Raw genomic sequence first — 8,617 nt, forward strand, 5'->3', positions numbered from 1 at the left:
AGGAAAGATATCAAATCTGCACAGAAGCTGCTGTCAGGGCTCCTACTTAGTTGAGTTTATTGGTAGTCTATGGCTATCTTCTAGAATAAATAAATGGAAGGAAATAAATGGAGATATGAAGGTTGGGCAATCTATTTCTGTAGTGATACTACTTGGAAACCTGAGGAGGGGTTGGTATGAGTCAGATCTAACTCGACAGCATTGAGTTTGGTTTGGTTTTTACCACGTCTGCATTCTTTATTTTACTGTGCTTTAGTTTTAGTTGCAAATTTGAAGAGCAGAGTTTGTTTTACATTCAACATTTCGTGTACATTTGGTTTCATTCCTCAGTTATCATCCCCAATCCTAACCCACTCTCCTCCCCTCCCTTCCCAGTGACACCCTCCTCCTGCCCCCCTCACCCTTAATAGTTACGCATTCCTGTGTGTCCTGCATTTCCTCCATGTAAATATTGCCCCTCTGGTGACCCGTGGTCAATTGCTCCAAGGGATGCATCTCTATGGAGTATGTGGATGCATCACCCTGGGTTAAGTGGTCTGTATGTACATCTTATTTATTACTGGGCTGAGAGCCAGCTCCTGTGAGTGAGTTTTATTCCAGGACTGAAGTGTATCCCAGGGCCATAGTGTTGGGGATCCCACCAGACTCCATCTGTGATAGTTGGAGCTGTGTGTCAACTTGGCTGGACCACAATTCTGTGTGGTATAAGCTGTTATGATGTTGTTATTCCAATGATGGGATCAGATGATTATGTTTTGAGCAGCCAATCTGTCAAAAGGGAGTTTCCCTAGGGGTGTGGCCTGCTTTCAGTATATCTATGGACATCCTGGGAAAAGAGACATTCTTCTATGGATCTGGATTCTGTTGTGCTGCCTACAATTGCCTTTGACAGAACAATCCACCATTCGGCCTGGAGATCTTGGATTCGTCATTTGTTGGAGTCAACAGCTGGTGTACTGCCTGCCAACCTTGAGCTCCTCAGCCCCTGCAGCTGCAAGAGTCGGGAAAAACCTCCAGCTTGATGTTTGATCCAGGAACTTTGGACTTGCCAGCTTCTATAAGTGTGTGAGCCATTTTCCTAAGATAAATTTCTTTATATATACATATATATAAGATTTACTGGTTTTGTTTCTCTAGAGAACCCAGTCTAACACACCATCCAACCAGTAATTCTTGTCATTATTGTGTTTTTGGATTTTTTTCCATGTTTTTCCTCCCACTCTATCCAGGATCTCCAGTTTTGATCCTTTCCTGAGTGGTTGGCATTGGTAGCTGGGAACCATTTAATTCTCATCTTGAGGTCCATCATGTCCTAGGGCTTATTGTTTCCAAATGCCCTTGGATTTTTCTCACTCTTCTTCACTTCTGATGATAGGAGACCATTAGCTGCATCTTAGATGGAGAAAACTTTTAAGACCCCAGTTGCTACTCACCAATGTAGGTTGTGGAACAAAATTTTTATATATTTTGTTGTGCCAATTGAGTCTGGTGTCCCCCAATACTGTGGTCCTGAGTTGGCAGATCCATTGAATCTCTCTCCCACAGTGTCTGGCTATTTGTGAGGGATTGATCTATGTCTGTCTTCTGTTTCTTCTGTAAGGATTATGGGTATTTTGTGTCACTGCTATCTGTGCAAGATAAGCCTCAGCTAAATCTATCCTTGGTCTAGAGTATAATTCTGTCCACTGACCCCCATCTGATCTTTTCAGATGTTTATGTGTTTATCTGTAGCCTGGGGTTTGGTATTAATGGTAATGCAGTACTGTGGATATACTGATATCAACTTCTGTCATCTATATCTTATGTGCAAAATTTGATGTCCTCCCTTTATCCATTGATCTCATGGTGGTCACAGACTCTTTCCATACCATCCCTCCCCTTGCCCACCTCAGTGTGTGGCCCCCAACTTGCCCAAAATTATTCCCTCCCCTTCTTTCTCCTTCCCAGTGACCTACAAAGTGAGTTCCCTTCCTTAAGTAAACCATTGCTTGTCTTTTTACTGTAATGGGCTCATACATTATTTGCCCTTCTGCAATTGACTTATTTCACTCAGCATAATGTCCTCCAGGCTCATCCACGTTGTGAGATGATTCCCGTATCCTTCATTGTTCTTTAATGTAGCATAGTATTCCATTGTGTGAATGTACCACAATTTGATTATCCATTCATCTGTTGATAGACATTTAAGTTGTTTCCATCTCTTTGCTATAGTGAATTGTGCTGTGATGAACATAGGTGTACATTTGTCTGTTTGTGTCCTGCCTCTCACCTCTTTAGGGTATATTCCTAGTAATGGAATTGCTGGGTCAAATGGTATTTCTATTTTCAGTTTTTTAAGGAAATGCCATACCATTTGCCACAATGGTTGTACTATTTTACAATCCCACCAGCAATGTATGACAGTTGCAATCTCTCTACAACCTTGCCAGCATTTGTTATTTTCTGTCCTGTTGAACTTTGCTATTATTGCTGGGGTGAAGTGATATCTCATCGCTTTTTGATTTGCATCCCTCTAATGACTAAAGAGGAGCTCTGATAGCATAGTGCCTAAGGCACTTGACTGCTCACCAGAAGGCTGGAGGTTCAAACCCACCAGCCACTCCTCGGAAGGAAGGTTGGGCAATCCTACTTCCGTAGTGACACTGCCTCGGAAACCCAAGGAGGGGTCGCTATGAGTCGGGGCCGACTCGACGGCAAACAACAACAACAACAACAACAACAATGACTAAAGATCAGGAGTAATTCATCATGTGTTTGTTGGCTGCCAGTATATCATCTTTAGTGAAGTGTCTGTTCATGTCTTTTGCCCATTTTTGAATTGGATTGTTTGTCTTTTTGGTGTTGAGGTGTTGAAGTTTTCTATAGATTTTGGAGGTAAGTCCTTTATGTCAGATATAACATAGACAAATATTTTCTCCCAATCTGTAGGTTCTCTTTTTACTCTTTTGATGAAGTCTTTCAATGTGCATAAGAATAGAATTTTTAAAATGTCCCAGTCATCCAGCTTCTCTTCTATTTCCTGTGCATTCTGGGTTATGTTTGATAGGGATTTATCATCTAGTTATGGAATGTGTTCTTCAGCCTGTTCTAACCTATCCTTTTGTGCTTCCAGTGTGGTGTGTAATTCTGTAATTTTGGTATTCATCTTCTGGATTTCTAACTGCTGTTTTTCTGTGAGTTCTGATTGTGTATTAATCTTGTTATTTTGTTCTGGAATGGTTTTCCTGAGTTCTTCAGGGTGTTGTTTGTTTTCTCCTTGGTTCTTTTTGAGGTTTCCTTAAGCTCTTGCAGAGTTCTATAAACATACCTTCTAAATTCCTTCTTGGATAATTCTATTGCCTCCTCTTCCTCCATGTTTAATGAGACTTTTGTTTGGGATTTTATTTCTATCGTCTTATCCTGTTTTTTATTTTTTTGCTTTGAGGTAGCCTGTTGTTTCCTAGACATTTTGAAGTTGTCTTTAACTGTTAGTTATGTATTGATTTGTTTTGTCTTGATTTTATGATTACTATTTTTGCAAAGGTAGAGCTGGTGTATTTTATTTTTTTGATTATTAATTCAAGTGTGCTGGGTTGCTCTGCAGTTTTCTTTATGATGATGGGATCACTCTGTGGAATGTGGATGCAGGTCTCTGTTCATTGTGAAGGGGATTTAGAATTTGAGTCGGCAGGTGTTAAGGTGATGTAATGTGGTTTTTCTATTGGATAAGGCAGGGGAGAAGTGGGGAAAGGAGGAAGAAAAAAGGAAAAACTCCAAGGTACCAGTAGCCATTTCCAGGGCTTTGAGTAGATTGCTAATGATGACATTATACCATTACAGGCCTACAGCTCAAGTTCAGTGAAGACCCCAATGGTTAGGGGCTGCCACTTTCTGCCACTTTCAGACAGCCACAAAAACCCCACACTCTTGGCCCCTTCATGCCAAAAAGCTGTCCTGGGATAGCTGCCCTGACCCGTGCCATGAGTTCATTCCAGGGCCTGCCCACCTGTGGCATGCTTCCCTCTGTGCTGCAATTCATGGACACCCCAAGTCAGAGGGGTCTCTGCTCCACTTCTCAGAAATTCCGCCCTCCCACTTAGCAGTGGTCCCAAGTATACTGATAAAACTGAGTGCTAAAAACCAAGTGATAAAAACAAGGTAGATCCCTGGAGTGGCTGCAGGTCCTCTGGTGCGTTCTCTCCACTGCCCTAGGGAGCCCTCTGATGCTCTGTCTTGCAGGCTGGTCAGCGCTCCAGCAGGGCAGGTTCATGTATTTTTATCCTTCCCAGCTATTTACCCAGCCTCTCCCTCCTTTCTTCTCCTATTCTCCTAAGTCTGGCCTTCTCTGACTTAATGAGCTGTTCAGAGCACCAGAATCCCCATTTCAAACTGCTGCACCTAGTTTTTCAGGCATTAGGATGTTAGAGGGAACTAACATGTGGGCTACAGGTAAGATGCCATTTTCCCGACCTCCACATCTGCATTCTTTATATCCTCTCTATCATTTCCTCCAGGATGTAATTTTTTTTTACAAATTTATTATATTAGGTGTGAGGGATTAATTTCAGAAGCTTCCACTTGGCCTTCCCTAGGATAGCTCTTATTTCATAGACCTAGGACCCAGTATGAGGATTCCAGCTAGTGCCAAGTATGTCAATCCCAAATATACGTTCTGTAACTAGGGAAATAATCACTGGGTGGGTCTGTGGACACAGTGGACCTAAGGTAAGCTGCACTTTGGCAGACTTCGTTACTTACCTAACAATGGCCAGAAGGGGTGGTAGGGTGGGCCACTTAACACATTTCCTTCCTCTTGTACACAATCCCAATTCACCATTGGGAGAATTGTAACAACTGAACCACCACTCTGTGCCAGGGGCTGTCTGTGCCTCACCTAATATCAGTGATTGGGTCCTCATTGCCTGCCAGTGGATAAGTAAGCTCCAAAACTCCATCTTGTCCCTTGCTTCTGGTACCAACTGTCATAGGTACCAACCATTATTTCACTGGAAGCAAATGCTATGAAGGAGGTTGAAGTTCATGATGCTCATTAGAATTAATATCTGTGAAAGAAATGAGGATACATAAGATTGGGCAGAGGATAAAGTCATAATGCAATATAGACTTCATAAAGTCTCAATTGACTTGTTAGGGTGCACTGGAGTGAATATAGCCCATCACAGTTGCCTTGCATTGGGTCACAATAGCTTGGCTTTCATACCCCTGTCTTGTTCACCTGGTGGGGGAGTTTGAACACCAATGTTTTGGTTAGCAGCCGAGAGCTTAACTGTTGTACAATCAGGGTTCCTCTTCCAACAGTAGGTGTTTATAAATGTTTGTTGAATGAATAAATGAGTGAAGTAGTGGCTGGCCTCTGCTTGAAGTGGAAGGTCTTTGTCAGATTTCACTTGGTGGCTTGGAATGGAAAACCTGTTTCTGTTACAGTGTGTAGTTTTAACTATACAATGTTAACTGTAACTTCTTCTCACTCTACTTGGGACCTTGAGGAGAGCTAGAAAGAAATATGGATGTGTAGGAGGGTAAGGATATTAGCAGATGAAACGTAAATTTTTCTGGGAAAATAGAGAGGCATTTTGGGAAGCAGGTTGATGAGCCTTAGAACTATTTGCAAAGCTGTAGAAATTCTCACATAGTGCTGTGCCATGATTGGCTATTAAGTTTGCAGCTGCAACTGTGGAACAAGCTGCTATCCAAGTTTAAACAATCATTTGAAATGTGCAATTCTCTATGGGATGACAGATTAAAATTCATGTTCTTTTTTTAGACTGTGGGAAAATTTCCTTTTAAAACCCTTTTTGTTTGTATAGGGCAAAGAGTGAGATACTGAACAGAGTTTGTAAGATAATCAAGGTAGCAATAGCCTGAAAAGGGTTGGTAGAAGAGAGAAATTCATCCTGAGGATGAAGAATTAATAATGGCATAGTGATAAAATGCTAATAATTGCATTGTCATTTTTCAACAGAGAGAATAAATTGGATCAAGTATGAGGTCCCAGGACTAGACTGAATTATTGACTGGAAAAAACCATGGTAATGTGTCTCAGAAGTCCCAGGGTAGTGCAAACATGTAACCTGCTTGGCTGCTGAGTGCAGTTTGGAGGTATGAGTCCATCTTGAAAACTTAATGGAGCACAATTCTACAGAGATAAGTAGTATCAAATGTAGTGCACTGTATTAGGCTTTAGTTATTTGGGAATGTGTCAGCTACCTTGGGAGTCCCTGGGTAGTGCAAAGGGCTAACAGACTTGACTGCTCACCAAAAGGTTAGTGGTTTGAGTTCACCTAGAGACCTGGTGATCTTCTTCTAAACAATCAGCCATTGAAAGCATTACTCTGAGACACGTGGGTTTCCATGTGTTGGAGTTGACTCCATAGTAACTGGTAAAGTGTTTCTAATTCATCCTTACAAGTAGAAAATGGTGACTTATCCTTATTATCAAAATGAAACCTTGAAACCCGGGGAAACAGTAGCCAATGATGCAATAGTGTGTGTACCTTCCCACATGGCTTTTGATGCCTCTTTCTCCACTCATTCTTACTCATTTCTCAAGGATCAACTTGGATCCTAAGATGTCTTCTCTGACTACATCAGCCCTCAGTGGTCTCCCCTTCTTGGAGACTCCAAGTCTCTATTATTTGTATCAGTGGTTCTCCAACTTGGGCATGCGTCAGAATCACCTGGAGCCCTTATTAAAACAGATTTCTGTGCCACCCCCCCTCCCCCGAGTACTCAGGAGATCTGGGGTGGGGTTGGTGATTTTGCATTTCTAGTAAGTTCCCAGATGCTGCTGCTATTCCAAGCCCCATACTTTGAGAACCATTGATCAATATACTGTATCTTGTGTTTTACACGTAGTTGTATATGTTCAGTTATGGGGATTTTTGTTTTCTTTATATTGAGGTGGTGTAGTGCCTAAAGGCATTTGACTGCTAGCCAGAAGACTGGCGGTTCAAACCCACCAGCTACTTCTCAGAAGGAAGATTGAGCAATCTACTTCCATAGTGATACTGCCTTGGAAACCCAAGGAGGGGTTGCTATGAGTTGAGTCGACTTGACAGCAGTGAGTTTTTAGTCTTCTCATATTGCTATTGAAATTTTCATATGTATCTTTTTTTTTTCCTTCTTTGCAATGAAAATTTCATTTTTATTTATTAATAGTCTCCATTAGTCAAGCCATAATTAATTAACCCCTCCACTCAACATATTCAGTTGATGTGCAACTAAAGGATTTATTGTTCTTCCCTGCTACACCAAAAATCAGGGATTTTTAAAGACCCGAGCAAGAACTTGACATGAAAAACTCAAATCGTAATTGATACATATGTGTCCTGTCTGGCACATAGAAGGTGCTCAATAGATGTTAGTTCCATGTACCATTCCCAACTTCCTTATTTAAATGAATAGTTCTTTGAAGAAAGGAGCCTTTAACACATGCAGCTATGGAATTTGGAAGTGTTCAATATATATTTGCTAAAAAAAAAAAATGGCTAGAGAGAAGATTCTTGATTTCAGTCAAGGTTTTCTAGATTGCAATATTTCAATATATGAAATGTACGTGATGAATATTTTAATTTTTCCTCAGAACATAACCCTGGTAGTTTAAAAAAAGTCTTTTACAGGTTGGCTTGTGGGAAGAACTGACAAATTAAAACAGTCTTATTTCTATGTAAGTCTCAGTTGGCTAACAAAAGTTAGTTTTCTCCTGGGATCTTTCACACTGATGAATTAAATGACAATGCTGTGGGCTTTTCTGGCTGATATCTCTGCATTCTCTTGGCTCCAGGTTCTCACTGGGTTTTGGATCAACTTTTCTGCCTGGAGATACAGTGGTTTGGTTTGTCTGGAACACAACTTTTACCTTGGCCTTGACAGAGTTCCAGCAGTGCTGAGGCTACCTGATGATTTTTTTTTTTTTTCCTCTAACTTTAATGGGCCTTCATTTTTTTTTTTTTTTAAACGTTTATTATGTTTTGGGTGAAATTTTACAAACCAGATTCATTTTACATTCAACAGTTCAACCACATTTTCTTTTGTGACATTGATTGCATTCCCTACAGTGTAACAGCTTTCCTCCTACTTCCTCTCTTTCCCTATATCCTCCTTGCCTATGCATTCTTGGCTCCCTACATTTCTCCCTGTGCAAATGCTGCCCTTCTGATCTCCCATGGTTGATAGTGCTGAGGAGTGCACCTCCCTTGTGTAGCTGTTCTGCTTGTAGGCCTGTCTATTGTCTGGCTGAGTTAAGGCACAGGAGTGAGTGCAATTTCAGGCCAAAAGGGTGACTTGAAGCCTTTGTCTCAGGGATTCCACCAGTCTCTCTCTGACCAGTAAACTTGGTCTTCTTTATGGTTTTTAAATTCTGTTCCACATTTTTTTCTCCCACTCTGTCCAGGACTCCCAATTTAGATCCCTTTCTAAATGATTGGCATTAATAGCAAGGCACCATCTAGTTCTTCCGGTCTCAGGGTCACATAGGCTGAAGTTCCATAGTCCATGAGTCCTTTGGATTGTTTCCATGTGTCTTTGATTTTCTTCTCTTTTCCCTGCTCCAGATGAGGAGAGACCAATAGTTGCATTTTAAACAGCCATTCACAAGCTTTTTTTTTTTTTTTTTTGT

The sequence above is a fragment of the Orycteropus afer genome, unplaced genomic scaffold, assembly GCF_000298275.1.
Source record: "Orycteropus afer afer isolate SDZICR_OR568_19922 unplaced genomic scaffold, OryAfe1.0 scaffold00157, whole genome shotgun sequence".
Lineage (NCBI taxonomy): Eukaryota > Metazoa > Chordata > Mammalia > Tubulidentata > Orycteropodidae > Orycteropus > Orycteropus afer.